The following is a 22196-nucleotide window of genomic DNA, read 5'->3' as shown; positions in this document are numbered from 1 at the left end:
TATTTTGTGAAATAGTGAGGTTTCAGTAGTGAAGTTGAATGCTTGTACATAGGAGCTGTGCTCTGTTTCTAAAATGTTATTCAAAAAACGATTTTCGGGCAAATGAACAGCTTTTACATTTTTGAGAAGGAATAAATAGTGTGTGCATGATTACATAAAAATATTTGAACCTTTCACAATTATGTCACCTGTGTTACCTCAGATTAGGAAGCAGACTGAGCTTCTTTGCTGTTGGGTTGTGTCATTTTTTGGGTAATGCTCGGTAGGAATGTTTGCAATAGAGAGGAAATGTATTTTGTAAAATAGTGAGTTTTCAGAACTGAAATGGAATGCTTGTACATAGGACCTGCGCTGTGTTTCTAAAATGTTATTCAAAAAACGATTTGGGGGCAGATCAATGGTTTTGCATTTTTGAGAAGGAATAAATAGTGTGTGCATGATTACATAAAAATATTTGAACCTTTCACAATTATGTCACCTGTGTTACCTCAGATTAGGAAGCAGACTGAGCTTCTTTGCTGTTGGGTTGTGTCATTTTTTGGGTAATGCTCGGTAGGAATGTTTGCAATAGAGAGGAAATGTATTTTGTAAAATAGTGAGTTTTCAGAACTGAAATGGAATGCTTGTACATAGGACCTGCGCTGTGTTTCTAAAATGTTATTCAAAAAACGATTTGGGGGCAGATCAATGGTTTTGCATTTTTGAGAAGGAATAAATAGTGTGTGCATGATTACATAAAAATATTTGAACCTTTCACAATCATGTCACCTGTGTTACCTCAGATTAGGAAGCACACTGAGGGCCTTATTTATGAAAACAGCGATGCGTCAGTTTTCATTGCGCACTCCTTGCGACATCAATGATGAGTCATATTTAATGTATGACGCATCATGTCGCAAGGAGTTACAGATAAGTCAGTATTTCTGACGTATCTGTAAGCGCAAAAGTGACGCATTGCTGGAGTGTGTCACAAGAGTGACGCAACTCCAGCAATGCGTGTTTTCAAATGGGGAAAGCCCCATGTGAAAGGGTTTGCATCAGTCTTACGCCTGCTGTGAGGCAGGTACAAGATTTTGACATAACAATGTCCTAAAAGTGACGCAGTGAAATCTCATAGATTTCACTGCGTCACTATTACAAGGTTTTTTACGGGGGAACACACCCTCTGCATACATTATACCTGACGCAGGTATAATGTGGCGCAGGGGTTTAAAAAGTGACGCATCTACCTAGATGTGTTATTTTTTAAATATGGCGCAACAAGGCACATGTTTTATCCTCCGATGCGTCACAAAAAGTGACGCATCACCAGCGGAAAACTAACGCAGGGCCTCATAAATTAGGCTCTGAGCTTCTTTGCTGTTGGTTTGTGTCATGCTTTTTGATAATGCTTAGTATCTACATTTGCAAGATAGAGGATTTTTATTTTGTGAAATAGTGAGGTTTCAGTAGTGAAGTTGAATGCTTGTACATAGGACCTGTGCTCTGTTTCTAAAATGTTATTCAAAAACCGATTTTGGGGAAAATGAATGGCTTTTACATTTTTGAGAAGGAATAAATAGTGTGTGCATGATTACATAAAAATATTTGAACCTTTCACAATCATGTCACCTGTGTTACCTCAGATTAGGAAGCAGACTGAGCTTGTTTGCTGTTGGTTTGTGTCATTTTTATGGTAATGCTTGGTAGGAATGTTTGCAAGAGAGAGGAAATGTATGTTACCTGTGTTTCCTCAAATTAGGAAGTGGATTGTGCAGATGAGGTGAGGCATGTACAGGGGCGCAAAGGAGTTGAGGCCTGTGTCCATGAGTGCAATTGAGAGGACTTACCTCCTCTGACCCTTAGACAAACATTATCTAATCTGTGGCCCTTCGACAGGCCTCAATACATTGAGTATAATTGATGGTAACAGGGTGCAGATGAGATGAGGCGTGTTCAGGGGTGTAAATGAACTGAGGCCTGTCTAATGGTGCAGATGAGTTGAGGTCTATTCTGGGTTGCAGATAAGGTGAGGATTATCCAGGGGTGCATAGGAGGTGATTCCTGTGTTGAGGAGTGTAGTGGAAGAGAGGTCTGTCCAGGGGTGGAAAGGAGATGAGGGCTGTGTCTAAGAGTGCAGTGGGGGATAGGCTTCATGAAGTGCAGTCCAGTGCACTCTTAGACACCGGCCTCAACACCTATGCTCCCCAGGACAGTCCTTACCTCATGTGTACAATCTGCTTACTAATCTGAGGAAACACAGGTGATATGATTGTGAAATGTGCAAATATATTTTTTTTAAACATGCAGATACTATCTAATCTTTGTCAATAATGTAAAAGTAATTCATGTGCCCGAAATATGTTTTTAGAATTATATTTAAAAAACAGAGATAAGGTCATATGTAGAAGTATTATAGTGTTTATAATGTTTGGTTATTATCATTGTTTTGTTGTTTGGTAATAGTGGTCTATAATGATTTTTTGATTTTTTTTTTGTTTTCCACAGATTTAAATCAAGATTTCAATAGTAAGGAAATATGCCCTCAAGGGAAAGGAGACGAAAAGATTGTAAGCGGAAAAAATCATAAACAGCAACGGAATTAAAGCAGTCTCCAACAACAAATACTTCAAAAAACAGGAAAAAAGCTCCTGGTAAGACAACTAAGTCTTTCTTACGGAACATAAGTAGATAAAAAAAAAATGGTGGACAGAATGTAGAAAAAGAGAAGGAGAGAGCAAATTTGAAGAGGAAGGAGAGATTCCGAAAAATTTTTACTACTGCAGCAGGAGACAATAATATGTATAGGAATAGAAGGCAAAATCAATTTAGGGACATTCGTAAACGAATGTTTCGCAATAGGGTGGTTTTAAATTTGTTAAAAAATATTAAAAAAGGTAAACAGAGATCTGCTTTTTATAAGAAAAAGAAAAGTGTAGAGAAGATTGTTGATCATGCTTTTGAAGTTAGGAAAAAATTATTTATTTTAATAATCAATAGAATTAGGACACTTAACAAGACAAGTGATGTTTTCAAATCTAACAGTAAATGGAAAAGAGTAATTAATCGGACTAATTTTTGTAAAGTTTTTTCTGGAGAATGGATGCACAGTTCAAGTTGTGAGCCATTTTTTAATGAGGAGAGTTACTTTCAGGAGAATGATTTAGTGCATGCAGTTGACACCAGTGGTCGAGCATATGAGGTGAAAGACGGTTGTCCGATTGAAAAAGAGAAACTTGTGCCTAGAGAACCAGAAGAGATGTTAACTGATGAAGTTTTAGGGAGACGTACTAAGGGTCCAGTGTACACTTGGAAGTGTAGTAGTATTTGTAGTGTGCGACAGGAATCAATCGATTTGTTTTGTAATTTCTTACGTACATATAGTAAGAAAACTCTAAAACAGAAAATGAAGATGTTGCAAGACTTAGATCCTTGCAGAGTGAGAGAAAACACAGGTTTGCAAGGGCATTCACTGGCTTGTCTTTCTAGAAAGGTCGGTCAGAGTGTTTTTCATCATTTTAGGATGTTAGCAGTGCATCATAACAAAATGAGGAAATTAGTGAGAAGGTTGTATTATGCAAAAAGTCCAGCACTTAAGCTTAAACAATTAAACAGTGCTCTTTTGCATGGAACTGAATTAGATGTGAAGAAGATTTGTGAAGAAATTGAGATTTGTTATTTTAGTGAAAAAGAGGACAGTGTAGAAATTGATACAGAAATTCAAGGTAATGTGGAAGACAATGTACAGATTTCAACTCCAGAAAAGTTTGACCAGGAAATTATCAGGTTTAAGGTGAAATCAAGTGAAATGCCAAATTTTACTTGTGTGTGTTGTCGACGAACTCATTATAAGCATCAAACTAGATTAGTTGATTTATACGTAAAAACTGAAAAGATAAATAATTATGAGTGGAAGGATTTTGCAACTTATTTGTGGGTGGACAATTCTTTTGATTTGAGTTCTGATCAGCGTAATTGTAAATATTGTTATGATAAATTAAATCAAAACAGAATGCCTGCTAGACCTGTTCATTATAATCTTGAGTTGGTAGACATTCCTCCTGAATTGATGGATTTAAATACATATGAGTGTATTTGGATTCAATGTGTCCATCCTTTTCAGGCAATTGTTTGCATGGAGCCTAAGATAGGGAAATTGCCTCCTTCAGATTTACAGAGAGGATTAAAGGGAAGAGTTGTTTATTTGCCTCTAGATTTCAAGAAAAATATTGATACAATTGGTGTAGAGAAAGTGGAAGAGGAACCTCTGCTTATTCTAGTGAATGGGGTTCCGACAAAGAGTAAGAAATTCTGGCAAGATTTAGTGGATGTTAGGAAAGTCAAAAAGGCAACGTTGTATTTGGTTAAAAACAATGAGTACTACAAACATGTATGTGTTGGAGCAGAGGAAACAGCTGCAGATGAAGACAGTGATTGTTCAGCTGACCAAATTGAAAAAGTTGATGTATCTAGAAGTGAAGAAATATATGAACATTATACTGTTCATCCTTTGCATTCCAAAGAAATAATGGGGAATGCAATTGACTTGTTTCAAATGAAATCAGCAAAAGGAAGTCCCATTAGTGTATAGGAAGAAAGTTTGGAAGCTCGTTGTTTTCCACAGCTATTTCCAACAGGTTGAGGTGGACGATATGACGATCGACCACTTCAAATTCCAGCATCTGAATACCGGACTTTAAGATTATATGCTGAAGATCCAAGGTTTCGTCAATGCATCCCATATTTGTTTCATCTACTGTATGAAAGTGACTTGTCTGGGCTTTCTTATGCAGTAAACCATATACTGAAAAGTGGAGCACATCTCCAAAATGTTTCGGCGAGGGACTTTATGGAGAAAGGTAATCTGCAAGATAATATTTTGGAATCTCATCTAATCAATCTCATGGCATGTCAGCGTGTTACAAACGAGTATTGGTACCGTCGTCATGGGGAATTGAAATGTATGCTAAGAAACTTAGGAACTCCTACATGGTTCCTCACTCTTAGCTGTGCCGAGTATGCATGGGATGACTTACTTCAATGTATACGCGATGCAAATGCAAATATACAAAATATAGAATTCAAAACTCCTGGAGAACTGTGTTCTTTGGATCCAGTGAATGTATGCAGACATTTTAATCATAGATTTGAAGCTATGATGTCTTTCATTACCAACAAAAAAAATCCTCCCCTTGGAGAGGTTTTGGATTTCTTTTGGAGAAATGAGTACCAAGCGAGAGGTGCTCCTCACAATCATATGTTGTTGTGGATCAAAGATGCACCCAAATTTGCAACAGATTCGGATGAGACAGTGATGAGCTTCATTGAAGAGTATTCAACATGTGCTGTTCCGAAAACTACTGAAGAAAACAGTTTAAGGCAACAAGTTTTACGCTTTCAATCCCATCGTTGTGGAAAGTACTGTCGTTGAAAATTCAGAAACAAGGACAAGTTCTACACAAAATGTCGTTTTGGTTTTCCACGAGCAGTGATTACTAAAGGAAGAGTAAATAATTTGATGTCTTGTCTGCGACCAACTGTGACGAAGAAATCACCCAAAAATACATACAATTTAAAAAGAAACGAAGAGTCCAAGTACATCAACGACTACAACCCAGTGATTTTGTCCATGTGGAATGCTAACATGGATATTCAATTCGTTGCTGACAACTCTATTGCTGTGGCTCGATATGTGACGTCTTACATCGAAAAAAAAGAAAAAACAGAACTGAAGGAAATGTGGGAGGACATTTCACATGAAAAGAGTCTAAGCAAGAAATTATACAGTTACAGTCTACAGATGTTGTCACATCAAGAAATTGGAGCATATGAATGTTCAGATCGATTGTCATCAGCAAGTCTATATGCCAAATCTAGAACCATCATTTGGGTGAGTCTAGGTCTTGCTGCAACACGAAACCGAGTTTTGAAATCTGTACAGGAAATAGAGTATTTGGCAGAGAAAGAACCAGAAAGTACAGATATTTTGAAGACAAACATGTTGGATACATACTATCCAAATAGAAGTCCTTATCTTGAGAACGCTTGTCTCTATGAAGTTCTGCAAAGATATATTTATAAGAGGAACATCAGAGAAGATATCAATAATGGAATATATGCTGTCATTGGATGTGAAGGATGTCTAGTGAGACAGAAAAAAGGCCATTTGACTAATCATCGAAAATTGAGTTGTGAAAATCCGGACAAAAGAGAATTTTACTATTTGGCTCTTTTGCAACTCTTTAAACCGTGGCGTACAGAAGAGGAACTACTTGGAGATTTTCTCTGTTACGAAGACTCTTTTAATGCAACGAAGGATACCATAGAATGTCCTGTTTTTCCAAATTATCTGCAAATGTTGAATGAAGAAATAGAGCAAGAAGCAACAATTGCTGCAGAGATTGCGAGAGACAGTTGTCAAGACAGTCAGAGTTCTGCTTCATTGAGTCAGGATCCACTAGGAGGGCCAATTATCCAAAATGAAGCTGCCACTGCCATGGATGAGGTGGAAAGAGCTATGGAGCAAGCTCAAGAGGATGTAATTAATTTAGAAGATTTGGTGAAACAATTAAACCTTGAGCAGAAACAGTTATATGACGAAGTCACAGAACAGGTTGAACATGGATTCAGTCATGAGAAGAAAGAATGCTCATGTACATCATTTAAGCCTGTCCGACTGTACGTGAGTGGAGAAGCGGGAACTGGAAAAAGTTTTCTGATTAAAGCAATTGCAACTTATCTGCAGAAAAGGACTGAATCACCGCTGTCTTGTGTTGTTACCGCTCCAACTAGGCTGGCAGCACATAATATTAAAGGGATTACTTTACATCGTTTACTGATGCTGCCAGTGGAGCATGATAACAAATTGCAATACCACAAGCTATCTGGAGATGCGTGTTCCGAAGTTTCCAGAGTCCTGAAGAAAATGAAACTTCTTATTATTGATGAAGTAAGCATGGTCTCAAATCTAATGCTTGCTTTTGTGCATTTGAGAATGCAAGAAATTCTTAGAACAGAGTATGATGTGTTATTCGGAGGAAAACACATTATTGTTTTTGGAGATCTACTGCAGTTGACTCCAGTGAAAGGACAACCAGTGTTTAAAATGGTCACGCATGAAGATACCAGGAAGTGCCTAGGAAGCATTGGAAATGTTAATATATGGTTAAATTTCAAATATGCAGAACTACTCCAAAATATGCGGCAGGCAAAGGATGAAGATTATAAAAATATTCTACAAGATGTAAGAATCGGAAAAATAAGTCAGCATGGGAAAGAAGCTTTACATGGACGATTAATTTCAAATGTGTACCCAAATGAAAACATTCTTGCAGAGAATATTTTTAAGAAAATTAACGAGAAGAAATCTGGCATATGTTTGATGCCTACTCTGAAAGAATGTTCCATTTTCAACAACAAAATGTTAAAGTTAGAAAATGAAGAGATAGTGAAACTGGAAGCTATCGATAAAATAGAGCATATGGGAGCAATAATTATTTTGTCAGAAAATTTGAAATCAAAATTGGATTCATTAGAGAAGACTATATCTAAAACTGCTGGTTTTGAAAAGACTCTGAATGTGTGTTTAAATTGTCGTATAATTTTGAGAAGGAATTTAAATGTTGAAAGAGGTCTGGTAAATGGAGCAATGGGTCATGTTGTTGGTTTTGTGAATTACAAAAATAAAGATGGAATTGAAATTTTAAAAATTAAATTTGATGGCATTGACGAAATAGAACAAATTTGTCGTTGTTCAGCTAGATTTTTGCTTGAGAAAGACTTATATGTTCGCCGAAAACAGTTTCCTGTTTGTTTGGCATATGCAGTGATAATTCATGAATCTCAAGGTTTAAGTGTAGATAGTGCTTTGGTGAACATTGGAAGTTCTGTGTTTAAAGAGGGTATGGCATATGTGGCATTATCACGAGTCAGAACTTTATCAGGATTGTACTTGATTGATCGTGATGAAACAAAGATTTGTGCTGATCTAGATTGTGTTAAAGAATACAACAGGTTAAGAAGAGAGTATGTTCCACATTTGCCTCAACATACTCTGTTTGAAAAACGTGTGGTAGGCCTAAAAAGAAGAAATGAGAATAATTGCAGTGAGGTACTAGCAAAAAGACAAAAAGTAGATGAAACTGTAATTGTAAGCAGAAAGAAAAAGGATTCTGTTGAAGATGTTGTTGGATTTCAGTTTGAAAACAGTTCTGGTGTCAACTGCTATGCTAATGTAGTGGTTAATGTTGTTTTTTCCTTCAAAATTTACAAGAACAGATTGTTGAAAATCGGGTTCAAACATTCTGCTGTTTACTGAATTCTGTGTTTGAGAAATGTAGCAGCAATAGAGCAAAAATAGAAAGTGTTTCAGAATTAGAAATCTTATAGACATATGTTCTGGTCAAAATCAATTTTCACAGATTATTCAGCAGGATTGTCAGGAATTTTTAATGTATATGTTTGATGTATTGGAAGATGAAGGAGTAGATATAAAAAATCTTTTTAGCTTTTCTTATCAATGGCAGCATGACTGTGACAACTGTACTTTATCAAGTAGTACTAGAATAGACACTGAAAGATTTATATATTTGTGTTTACCAGACTGCAAATCAGTGCCTTTTAATAATCTAGTTAAAGCAGCTGATCACAATTTGGTGTGTACCCAATGTAAGTCTGCAATGCTGTCCACATTATTTTTACAAACTTATGGTAAATATGTGAATTTAATGTTCCAACGATGTAGGCCTGATGAAACTAAATTGTCAACTTCTATTAAAAATGATGTGGCTTCTCAGTTATCAATTTCAGGAAGAACCTTTGCAACTGTAGCTATTATTCATCATGACGGTCCTTCAACAAGATCAGGGCATTACACGTGCTATTTAAAAAGTTGTAAAGGTTGGACCCTTTGTAATGACACTCATTTGACTTTCAAACAACGTTTGCCTTTTGACTTAAAAAAATCATATCTAGTGTTTTTAGAACCAACATTTAAGTAAAGGTAATTGGCCTATGAAGACGGGAGCAGTTAATAAAGGTTAGTTTGCTGTTTAAAATTATATTCTGAGGAAAAGTGATCAAGATAATATAAAAAATTGAGTTGTCATATAGGTACTGTAAGTGGATCTCATAGTAAGTGATATCAGTATTATAGGAAATGATGAACATGAGTGAGTCAGAGATGGAATTACGAAAATTTAAATATTGTGAAAATGTTGTTTGAGCCTTTCTTTCAGAACGTCGGAAAAACTGTAATTTTAGAGTTAGTTTTAATTAGTTTGAAAATATACTGATACATCTGACACTATTTGGCCTTAAGGAATGGTGAAGGAATGAGCATAGAGTTATGACTGAACAGAAGGAGTATATGAAAATAATGAAAATATTTCAGATGTTCTTCGAGGTTTTCTTCTAGAAAGTCAATGAAATGGAATTTTTAGAGAACAGCAGAGTACTTTCCAACCAAAAGGACCTTCATGATATACTATTTGGCCTAAAGGAAAAGTAAGTGAATCAAAGATTAGTGTACATTTGTTATTTTTAAATTTAAACCATTTCATGAGTGATGTAATATGTGATGTCATCAGCAGTGCATTGCACGCGCAAGTTATAGTGAGTCGAACTAACTATAACGTGGGAATTTCAATGGTTTTATGCGAGTAAAACTTCCAGCTAACTATAACAGGTGTGAAACCTATGGTTTTTTCAGTGAATTTAATAGGTTTTTTAAATGCTAATTCCTAACTATAACTGGTGTGAAACCTATGGTTTTTTCAGTGAATATATATATATATATATATATATATATATATATATATATATATATATATATATATATATATATATATATATACAGTATATATATATATACAGTGGCGGAGGCCAGTGATTTTGTCAGGGAACTTAATGACAATAGCTTCAATCTGGAATTCACATCCAACATTCATGCCACCTCTATCTGTTTTTTAGATATGCAGGTTTATGTGGACAATAATATCTTAGCCACTAAACTTTACAGAAAACCAACGGCGGGCAATACGATCCTGCATGCGGCAAGTCACCATCTGCACCATCTCATCCGCAGCATCCCCTATGGGGAGATCCTGCGCATCAGGTGGATTTGTAGTTCAGAGATAGAATGTGCGGCCGCGCAGGAAGCCAGTAGACTGAGATTCTTAGACAGGGGCTATTCTAATGACATTATCGAGATCCGCTATCAATCGGACTCAACAAATGCCCAGACATCTAGCTTTAACATCTAAATTAAAGAAAAAATTAAATGCCACGCAGGTTGGGCTTATACGGTCACACATGATTCTGTTCTATAACAGGCAACACTCTGACTTAGGGAGAATTTCTCATCGCAATTGGAATCTCATTAAAGGAGATCCAATTATTGGCCATAGGGTTCCAGATAAACCATGCCTCACTTTTAGAAGTTGTCGGTCTATGGCCAAAGCTTTGGTTAAACACAGTTTAGAACCACAGATTTCTAAGACATGGATGGCCCTCAGCAAAAGGCTGTAAAAAGTGTACGCAATGTAAGGCCTGCCATTATGGATGCAATGCAATCAGCTATAAGAGCCCTTTTAAACAACATCTGCTGGAAATCATCAAAAGACTAACATGTAAAACGGATTTCGCGGTGTACGTGCTGGAGTATCCGTGTGGGTTGAGGTATGTTGGCAGTACTAGACTACCCGCCCACAAACGGATACTCCAGCACATAAGGGGGATAATAGGCAAAGATCAAGCCTATCCGGTGGCCAGACACTTTGAATCAAATCATGAAGCCAATCAAGACCACCTCCAGTACTATGTAATTGACACAGTATGGCCTTTAAAAAGAGGAGGGGACAGAGAAGCTAAGCTTCGCCTTCTCAAAACACGGTACATACTAGAACTGGACAGGAAGAATCCCAATGGGCTAAATGCGAGTGAGGACCTGTATACCTGTCTATGAGGGGTTAATCCTTACAGATTTTACCTATTGCCATCTTTGGTTTTAAGAAGGGGCTTTGTAAATAACTGTGTAGTATCAGAATTTTGCAGGTATACTAGGTATATTGCAGAAGGTAAAGCCATTTGGTCTTTGACAATTCTCAGATTTTAATGGTGGAGGGGTTGTTTTAGAATGTGTATTATAATTGCTATATATTTGCACTTGCACAGGCACTTTTTGATCTATTTTGCAAACTTCAATTCGTAGGGACCAGTTAGATAAGGGAATGGCTTTTTCAACAGAACTGTGAGGCTATGAGATTGAATCTTAGCCCACTGGGGCAATATTACAAAACAAGGCAAGGCTTTTTGAATTATCCATTCAAGTAGCTATCATTGAACAGTATATTTCGTATTTTACATTATATATATATAGTGTCTAGGGCTGTATTATGTAGTATATTTATATACTGTTTGTATGCGGATTTTATACCTGTTCCGAATTTTAAAAAAATCTAAAATGTGATTTTTATGAAACATGATTGCAAACATGAATTTTAAATAATTTATTTATATTTATTTAATAGGTATGTCTCAGCCCGAAGTATCTCGAACAAGATGAGGTCATTGTTTGCTACAGGATAGTATGTCTTTTTATGTTGCTGCCTGCCCAGCTCTGTTTTGAATTGCACTTGCACTTTAAATACTGGTCCTCGCCATACGCAACATGACATGTGATCAAGCCTCAGCAGAGGCGAAACGCGTCATGGCGGACTGGCTGGCTAAAAAAAAGCACTTTGATTGAGCACTGATTTCTGGGTCTGCTCTTCGTCATTATTCAAGGCTGGAGCCTTTCTTATGGTGGCGACTTACTTCTCTCTCTCTCTCTCCATATATATATAGTGGTGGAGTGGTGGTGAGCAAATAAAATCACTATATCATTATACCTGGGTTTGCTTTGTCTTCCTTTGCTGCCAGACCGCTGCAGGACGTCTATATGCTGAATATATATATATATATATATATATATATATATATATATATATATATATATATATATATATATATATATTACCTACTGGCGGTCGCCAGTAGGTATATATAGTTAGGATTTTTTCTCTATGGGATTTTTGAAAATTCTATGTCTAATAACTTTGGCGTTTGTGGACGGAATTGGCTGAAATTTTCAGGAAAATGGCACATTTTGTTTCTGAGCAGCCCCTGAAAATTTTGGGGGGGTTCGTCAAGGGGGTCCGAGAAAAAAGGGGGGTCCCAAAACGCGTTTTTCCCATGTTAATTTCCATAGGGCGGTTGGCCTCACTTTTAGCCCGAACGGCTGAATGGATTTGCACGAAACTTGGCAAAATTGTAGGGACTGGTAGCCCGATGTGCCTTTTGTAGGTCTCAATATATGTGCTCCAGTGGATTTTGAGAAATTAACGTTTAAAAAAAGATATATATCTGTAACAGCGGACCGGGCAGCGTCCCAGGACGCGTACTTTTCGCGCAACGGAGCTTTGTGAAGCGAAGCTGATTGGTTCTCCGGCGTCTGTCAACATTCCAAACAGTCCGTAGCGGCCGCCATCTTGTCTCTCGGTAGGATCGAGAGACAAGAGGAGGCCAAAGCGAAGGGGCAAATGACCATAAGGGGGAATAGTAGATCCTCGCTGACCCCCTACATTTGATGTGGAGGTTTTAAAAGGGCCCCGCGGGGCAAAAAAAAATAAAATAATAATAATCGAACGGCTGAATGGATTTGCACGAAACTTGGCAAAATTGTAGGGACTGGTAGCCCGATGTGCCTTTGCTAGGTCTCAATATATGTGCTCCAGTGGATTTTGAGAAATTAACGTTAAAAAAAAAGATATATATCTGTAACAGCGCTCCGCTTCGCGTACTTTTCGCGTTACGGAGGTTTGCGAAGCTGATTGGTTTTTCGGCGTCTGTAAACATTCCAAACAGTCCGTAGCGGCCGCCATCTTGTCTCTCGGTAGGATCGAGAGACAAGAGGAGGCCAAAGCGAAGGGGCAAATGACCATAAGGGGGCATAGTAGATCGTCCCTGACCCCCTAGGTTTGATGTGGAGGCTTTGAAAGGGTCTCGCAGGGCAAAAAAAAAATATACCGTTTTTTTAGTTTTTTTGCGTGGAGTGCGCCCGGTTCGCGAACCGGGAAGCGTTCTGGGGAGCGTACTTTCTTGAAAATTAGTGAAAAAAGTTAGAGTAAAATAATAATTGTGAGTGATCAGATGTAGGGTAGCTCTGAGAAGAGCTTTTGGGTTTATGGTACATTTAGGTACTTATAAGTAGGTACCAATGCACAGTCTTAAATTCAGAGTGAAAACTCTGTTGCCCTCATCTGAGAAGTGAACTCCATCTCCTCTGTAGATATCTTGCATGTAGTAACGCAAGTTATTGTTGTACAGGGAGCCCATTCCATGGTCTCTCATGTAAGCTGAAACAGATTTGTTTACATGCTTCCTCGATTTCTCAATTTGTGGACAAAATTGGTTCGACCACCTCCATTTCTGTCTTTGGCATATATTTGAATATACCAAGGCAGTCTGAGGAAAAAGTGCCATCAATTTCTCAAAGGTGTCCTTTAAAAGCATTTCCAGACCTACCCCAGTCAAAGTGCCCAAATCATTACCTCCACAGTGCACAATTAACAGGTCAGGTTTTGGCAAATGCATAAAGGTTTTCACCAATGGTATCAATTGGTGACATTTTAATCCTCTGTGGCCAAACCACTTAATTTCCACATCTTGTAAATTGAGGTTAGGTAAATTCCTGTTTTCAGCGTACCTTTGAGCCCAATAGATGTAACTATGTCCAACAATCCAGACAGAAAACATGGTGAGAGAAGGTTCTGCTGCAGTCAGATGAAGTGTGGCAATGAAATGGCAGTTGAAAAAATGAGAGTGTAAAATGAAAAAAACTGAGGAGTTTCTGTGTTAATGAAGCAGTAAGAGTGATTGGTGGATTTTGATTGCTGAAAACAGAAAGTTAGTGTGCATGGATGAGTTCGTTGAAAGATGTATTTTGAGTGGCGAAGAAAAAATCATTAAATGAAAGAATGCTCTGGATATGCAGGTGCACTGAGAGTTCAGAGTTCAATTGCAACATTGTTGTGTGAGAGGTCTTGCAAGAGGTGGTTGCTATGCAGAAAAAGCAGAGAGGGGGCAGAGGGGGGAAGGGTTTTGCTTTGAAAAAAAGTGAGGGAAGAGTTTTGATTGGGTGACATGAGAGATATGTGTGAGGAATTACAGCATTTCTGTGCTTTTGATAGCTGCAGACTCTGGAGTGCATACCTTTTGCTCTGCTGAAGACAAATTGGTGTGTTTCTGAGACTGTTTTGAAACTCAAAGTATTTGCTAAGGTGAGAAAAGATTTCTTTAATTTAGATAGAAAATAGTGTGCTTTAAGGAGAAAATTATGAAGAAAGTTGTGTTTTTCAAATGTTGCTTTGTCTCAAGTGTTTCACAAATAGATTTTGTTTCTTTGAGAAATTGTAATTGGAGAAAATGTGAAGTATTAGTACTGACAGGGCTTTTATGTGCATAGGAGCTGTGGAGTGTTTTCAAATTATGACTTGTAAATCGTTTTTGAGAAAAAGCAATGGTTTTAATATTGATGAGAAGGACATAATGGTGTCTGCTTCTTTATAAGGTAATTGAGAGTCTCTGATGTTATTTTTCCCATTTTAATGTAAGAAGTTTGTCTGTGGAGCAAATTGCTTGTAAATATGCTCCCACCTGTGCATGGCAAATTTAGATTTTGAATGTTTCCGTTACATAGGCATGTTAAAGGTGACTGAAACATGCTGCAAAGGCAATCAAAAAATGCTTTTATGTGTCTTAAGGACATTTTAAGTCATTTCCCCATGTGCAGTGTTTTCAAATTATGAGTTGAAAATCGTTTTTGAGGTAAAGGAATGTTTTCAAAATGTATGTGCGCCATATGACCCCAAATTTCTTTTTCAGGGGTGCAGCAGGGTGTTCTTGAGACACCCCTGCACCGTCGGAAAAATTTGTAATTTGCGATGAGGTAATTGCTAATCGCAAATTGCACCTTCATTCCTATGGGCCTCCTGCTGCATGGAAATGAATGGGTAATTTGTAATTAGCAAATAGGTCATCGCAAACTAGGAATGGTAAAGAATCGCTATTTATTCCTTAAAGATCGCTATTTAGGAAATGCAAAAAACTTTGATGATACATATGGCGGTTTATCTCTAACAAGATAAGAAGCATAGGGATAGATTTATGATGACTGGCGCATCACCAGGGATGTGTTAGTCATTCTGTGCCGCTGTTCCGTCACCTATGGTGTGCTGCATTTACAATGCGGCGCATCATGGGGCAAAAACAGCACAGATGCGTGACGTATTTGTGCCGTAAAGTTGGCGCATTGCTGGAGTTGTATCGCAAGTGTGATGAAGCTCCAGTAAGGTTGAGGGGTGCCCCTGTCGCAGGGTATCTGTTCTGACACAGAACTGTGGACAGAGGATTGGAACCTCGGCGAATTAGGGTGTCCCAAAACTCACCTTAGTAATCAAAACCCCTTAGCAAGCTAGGTACAGTGTCACATTGGATATAACAAACTCTCAATGTTTAGACAATCCAGAATATGAACTTATAGTACCTCAGGATACGTGGAACTCATGAACAGTCGGTCGTTATATATTTCTTAGAAACGAGAACATGGAGTTAAGAAGAACACATGTGTATTTGAAATGTTTATTTACTAATGCCGTCTTCTCAGGCGTAGTATCTTAGATTATACAAGTACACATATTATCAGTAGCAAAATTACCAGCATAGTCAATAGTACATAAAAAGCGAATGGTGACAGTATGTTAACATGCTGTAAATGAATAAGAGTTAGCAACACTTATAAGCAGCCGCGGGCCGTGGAGGGAGTTACGGTGGGGCAGGGAGGGGGAGGGGCAGGGTGGAGAGGGCTCCACCCTGCCCCTCCCCCTCCCCGCATCCCTGCCCCACCGTAACTCCCTCCACGGCCCGCGGCTGCTTATATCTCACCCTCCCTAATACACATAATATATTATTTGCTAAGAAGGTCTCTTTGTGTTGGTTTAGGGCGTGCCGATACTTTAGTGTCTTAGATTTGAAGGAATCACATCAGCATAGAAAAGATAATCCATATGCCCTGCTTAATATCGCCAACGGCATTGTGCCATAATATTCTAGCATGCGATTGCGGAACAGTGTCAGCAGCTGCAGGGCGGGAGCTTGCACAGGAGGGACATCCATATTTAAAAATGTAAAAATGTAAAAAAGCACAAGAGCGTCCGCTGGTAATGCAAGTAAAAATGGGAATCCACGAAGCAGAGTGGAAAAAATAGAATGTAAGAAAGCAGGGATGACTCCAAAGATTTTCTCAAATGAAGTCACAAGACCACTGGTAACAACTTTAAAAAAGTGCAAAAGGCCCTTTGTGGAGGACGCGTTAGAGATAGTCCGAAACATCTTGCTGAAATGGAAAGGCGAATCTGTATTTAAAAGGGTCTGCACCTCTGTACGGGTGTTCGCTGTGTGAAGCACGAAAGTTTCACGGGCCGAACTCAAGGCCACCTCTCTCTGAGACAAAATAGCTCTTATTCTTGCCATGCCGTTGAAATGTGCTCCCAAGGTTGGTATTTGTGGCCAGATTGAAAACTCCCTATGTTCATGTGTGGGAGGAAATAGAACATTTCTGCAGCAAATAACCCGTTCATTTACTGTTACGATAAAATGAATACTTTTAATTAACCCAGAACAATCTTCATTATTGAGCATCAAATAACTACCATTTTCCAAGAACTTGAACGTGGGGATGATAGCAGGAACTGGTGTGCCTTGCAACACGCAAGCCATATTTGGTCGGTGTTTGTTGCATGAACCGTGTAACTGTATGTGCCTACACATTAGTGAATGATCTGGCGTCTCAGTGCATTCCTCTCCATTTAGATAAAGTTCTTGATCATCTTTGAAAATCTGTATGTGTATGGAAGCGACCAGACCTCATGAAGAAAACCACTACCTAAAGGTTAATAACGACCTATTGGTATATATTTCATACAATTTGAAAACTTATATAAAGCAAAAGTCAGCGTTATTAAACCGTGGATAAGGCACGTTGCCAAAGCAGTCAACCTTTTGGATTTATACTGGAAATGTTAAAGGAAGAATTACGGAGTAGGGCCTGTAAATCTTTAATGGACAACGAGTAAAATTACTCCAACCATCATATTCCTCTAACTCCGGGATAGTAGGGGTGTTTAATTTTTTAGAAGTAGCCAATCCAAAGCATTTGGTCTGGGAAATTGTTTCATTCACAAACAACATATGATTTGGGATGAGACATGCACGGTGGAAAGCCTCAGTGCCTTGTACCTGCCAGGTTCGTGAACCCCAAACTGATGTAGATCCTGGATATTTTTACTCTGTGTTACGTTAGCATGGTCTCATTACTGGTTTAAACGCCATTTTTCCTTTTTTGTAACTTCTGCACACGACACTTAGTTGTTGCTTTAGCTTTCAGCCTACCTGCGTCAAGATCTATGCCTGCTTCAAGCAGGCGCAGGGTTTTGATGTAGCTTTGTCCTATCTGATTGTAAATGCGGCACACCGTGGGTGGCAGAGCAGCGGTGCACGTTAACTGGTGCATCCCTGGGGATGTGCTAGTTAATATAAATCTGCCCCTTTACATTTAATTATGTGCAGGGGACACAGAGTAGGTGAGGTTTATCCAAGGTTAAGAAGAGATGAGTCCTGTTCAGTGAAAAATTGGAGATAGGCTTCAGTATATTATATACTTAAGTAGTGTGTTAAGTTTTTGATGACTGTTATTAATTTACTGTTGGGTAATAGTGGTTAATAACATTTTTTATTATATTTTACCACAGATTCAACTGCAGATTATTTCAAGATTTTAGGATGCCTAGCAAAGAAAGAGTAAGAAAGGCTGCAAAACGTCAAAGACAGCAGGACCATGGAATAATGCAGCAGTCCTCTAACAAAAAGATTTGTCAAGTCACCAAGAAAGCACCGGGTAAGAGTCGAAAAACAGTCATAAGAAATATGTGTAGTAAAAAAAATATTACTACAGAAAATGTTTCAGTCCAGAAAAGGAGAAAGAATTCAAATGGTAAGGAAAGGCCAATGAGAAATGTTACTGCTAGAGTAAGAGATAACTCTATGCATGAAAGTAGAAGGAAACAACAGTTTAGGGATATTCGTAAACGAATGTTCCGCAACAGGATAATTGGGAATTTGTTAAAAAATATTAAGAAAGGTCAGCAGCAAGTGGTTTTTTATAAGAGAAAAACAATAGTTGAGAAAGTTATTGATCAGGCATTTGAAATTAAACGTAAGTTATTTATTTTGACAATCAATAGAATTAGGAAGCTAAACAAGGTAATTTATGATTTCAAAAGAAATAGTAGATGGAAGAGAATAGTTAATCGTAGTAATTTTTGTGAAGTTTTTTCTGGAGAATGGATGCATAGTTCAAGCTCTGAGGCATTTTTTAATGAGGAGAGTTATTTCCAGGATAATAATTTGGTGCATGCAGTTGACACCAGTGGTCGAGCTTATGAAGTGAAAGATGGTTGTCCAGTTGAAAAAGAAAAACTTGTGAGAACAGAGATAGAAGAGGTGTTAGGTAATGAGGTTTTAGGGAGACGTCCTAAGGGTCCTGTGTACACCTGGAAGTGTAGTAGTATTTGCAGTGTACGACAGGATTCCATCAATTTGCTTTGTGATTTTATACGGTCATTTAGTAAGAAAAGTTTGAAGCAGAAAATGAAGTTGTTGCAAGAATTAGATCCTTGCAGAGTGAGAGAAGTGATAGGTTTGCATGGTCATTCACTGGCTTGTCTTTCCAGGAGAGTATGCCAGAGTGTTTTTCATCATTTCAAGATGCTAGCAGTGCATCATAATAAAGTGAGGAAATTAGTTAGAATGTTGTATTATGCTAAGAGTCCAGCAATTATGCTTAAACAATTATGCGCTGCTCTTTTGCATGGTTCTGAAATAGATGTGAAGAATATATGTGAAGAAATTGAGTTTTGTTACTTTGGAAGTAAAGAGGAGAATGTTGAAATTGACCAAGAAGAAGAGGGTAATGTGGAAGATAGTGTACAGGTTTCCAGTACAGATAATTTCCAGAGGGAAACTGCGACGTTTGAGGTGAAATCAAGTGAGAGGCCAAATTTCACTTGTGTGTGTTGTCGACGCACTTATTATAAGAATCAGACTAAGTTAGTGGATTTATATGGAAAAAGTGAAAGGGAAAATAATAGTGAATGGAAGGATTTTACAACATACTTGATGGTAGAAAATTGTTTTGATTTGGGATTGGATCAACGTGTGTGTACTTATTGTTGTAACAAATTAAATCAAAACCAGATGCCTGCTAGAGCAGTTCATAATAATCTGGAATTGGTTGAGATTCCTTCTGAATTGAAGGATTTAAATACTTATGAATCTATTTTGATTCAAAGTATCCATCCCTTTCAGGCTATTGTAAGAATGGAGCCAAAGACAGGGAAATTGCCTCCATCAGATTTACTGAGAGGATTAAAGGGAAGAGTTGTTTATTTGCCTCTAGATTTGAAGAAAAACATTAACACAATTGGAGTAGAAAAAGTGGAAGAGGAACCTCTTGTTATCTTAGTTAATGGGGTTCCGACAAAGAATAAGAAAATATGGCAAGATTTAGTAGATGTTAGGAAAGTCAAAAGGGCAACATTGTATTTGAAAAAATATAATAAATACTATAAAAATGTATATGTTGCAGAAGAGGAAGTAAGTGAGGAAGAGGATAGCGATTTGTGTGCTGGTCAAATTGAGAAAGTAGAACCCTGTACTAGTGAAGAAATATATGAGCATTATAGTGTTCATCCTTTGCATTCCAAGGAAGTCATGGGGAATGCTATTGAGTTGTTTCAAATGAAACAAGCGAAAGGGAGTCCCATTAGTGTTTGGGAGGAAAGTTTGGAAGCTCGGTGTTTCCCACAGCTTTTTCCAACAGGTCAGGGAGGAAGATATGATGAGCGACCTCATCAAATTCCTGCTTCTGAATACCGGACTTTGCGATTGTATGCAGGAGATCCTAGGTTTCGACAATGCATTCCTTATTTGTTTCATCTCCTGTTTGAAAGCGATCTGTCTGGACTGTCATATGCAGTGAACCACATCTTGAAAAGTGGTATACACATGCAAAACATCTCGGCAAGTGACTTTATGGATAAAGTCAATGTCCAAGACAGTATTTTGGATTCTCACCTGATTAATCTCATGGCGTGTCAGCGTGGTACTAATGAGTACTGGTACCGTCGTCATGGTGATTTAAAATGTATGCTGAGGAACTTAGGAACTCCCACATGGTTCCTCACTTTGAGCTGTGCTGAGTATGGCTGGGAAGACTTACTTGAATTTCTACGAGAGGCAAATGCTAACGTAGAAAACATCGAATTGAAGACACCCGGAGAACTGTGCTCTTTGGATCCAGTCAATGTATGTAGGTATTTCAATCATAGATTTGAAGGTATGATGTCTTTCATCATGAATAAGAAGAATCCACCTCTTGGAGAGGTGTTGGATTTCTTCTGGAGGAAGGAGTACCAAGCAAGAGGTGCTCCTCATATACATATGTTGCTGTGGATCAAGGATGCACCTAAATTTGGAACGGATGCAGAAGACTCAGTGATGAGTTTCATAAAACAGTATTCTACGTGTGCTGTTCCAAACGCAAAGGAGAAAAAAAGCCTAAGAGAAAAAGTTCTACGTTTCCAAAGCCATCGATGTGGAAAGTACTGTCGTCGTAAATTCCGGAACAAAGACAAGTTCTACACCAAATGTCGTTTCGGCTTTCCACGACCGGTGATTTCTAAAGGAAGAGTGAACAGTTTGATGTCTTCGCTGCGACATAATGTGATGAAGAAATCACCTAAAAACACATACAATTTGAAGAGGAACGAAGAGTCTAAGTACATCAACGACTACAACCCGGTGATTTTGTCCATGTGGAATGCTAACATGGATATACAGTTTGTGGCTGATAACTGTATGGCTGTGGCTCGGTATGTGACATCTTACATCACCAAAAAAGAGAAGACAGAATTGAAGGATATGTGGGAGGACATTTCCCATGAAAAGAGCCTCAGCAAGAAGTTGTACTGTTTCAGTCTGAAGATGTTGTCGCATCGAGAAATCGGAGCTTACGAATGTTCTGACCGGTTGTCTTCAGCAAGTCTCTATGCCAAGTCCAGGAGTATCGTTTGGGCGAGTTTTGGTCTTGCTGCAACGCGTAATCGAGTTCTGAAACCTGTGCGGGAAATTGAGTATTTGGCGGAAAAGGAGCCAAACAGTACCGACATTTTGAATTGCAACATGTTGGATACATATTATCCAAATCGAAGCAGTCATCTCGAGAATGTTTGTCTGTATGAGGTTCTGCAAAATTACATATTCAAGAGGAACATCAAAGAAGATACTGAGAAAGGAGTGTATGCTGTTATAGGAAGTGAGGGATGTCTGGTCAAGCAAAGAAAATGCCACTTGATAAACCATCGAAAATTGAGTGGCGAATCTCCTGAAAAAAAGGAGTTTTTCTATTTAGCACTTTTGCAACTTTTTAAGCCTTGGCGTGCAGAAGAGGAACTGCTTGGAGATTTCCTTTGTTATGAAGACTCATTCAATGCTGCCAAGGAGACCATAGAATGTCCTGCTTTTCCTAAATATGTAGAAATGTTGAATGTGGAAATTGAGCAGGAAGCAACGATTGCAGCCGAGATTGCCAGAGACAGTTCTCAGGACAGTCAGAGTTCTGCTTCATTGAGTCAGGATCCACTAGGAGGACCTCTTATCGAAAATGAAGCTGCCACTGCTATGAATGAAGTGGAAAGAGCCATGGCACATGCTCAGGAGGATGCGGTTAACTTAGAAGAGTTGGAAAGACAACTCAACGTTGAGCAGAGGAAAATATATGACGAACTTACCATGCAAATTGATCATGGATTACGTCATGACAAGAAAGAGTGCTCATGTACGTCGTTGAAGCCTGTCCGACTGTACGTGAGTGGAGAAGCGGGAACTGGAAAAAGTTTCCTTATTAAAGCAATTTCGTGTTATTTGCAGGAAAGGACAGAGTCATCGCTGTCTTGTGTTGTCACCGCTCCAACTGGACTGGCAGCACATAACATTAAAGGGATTACTTTACATAGTTTACTAATGCTGCCAGTGGAGCATGACAACAAATTAGAATATCACAA

The sequence above is a fragment of the Lissotriton helveticus genome, chromosome 4_1 (assembly GCF_964261635.1).
Source record: "Lissotriton helveticus chromosome 4_1, aLisHel1.1, whole genome shotgun sequence".
NCBI lineage: Eukaryota > Metazoa > Chordata > Amphibia > Caudata > Salamandridae > Lissotriton > Lissotriton helveticus.
The sequence above is the reverse complement of the archived record's forward strand: the minus strand, read 5'-3'. Positions refer to the sequence as shown.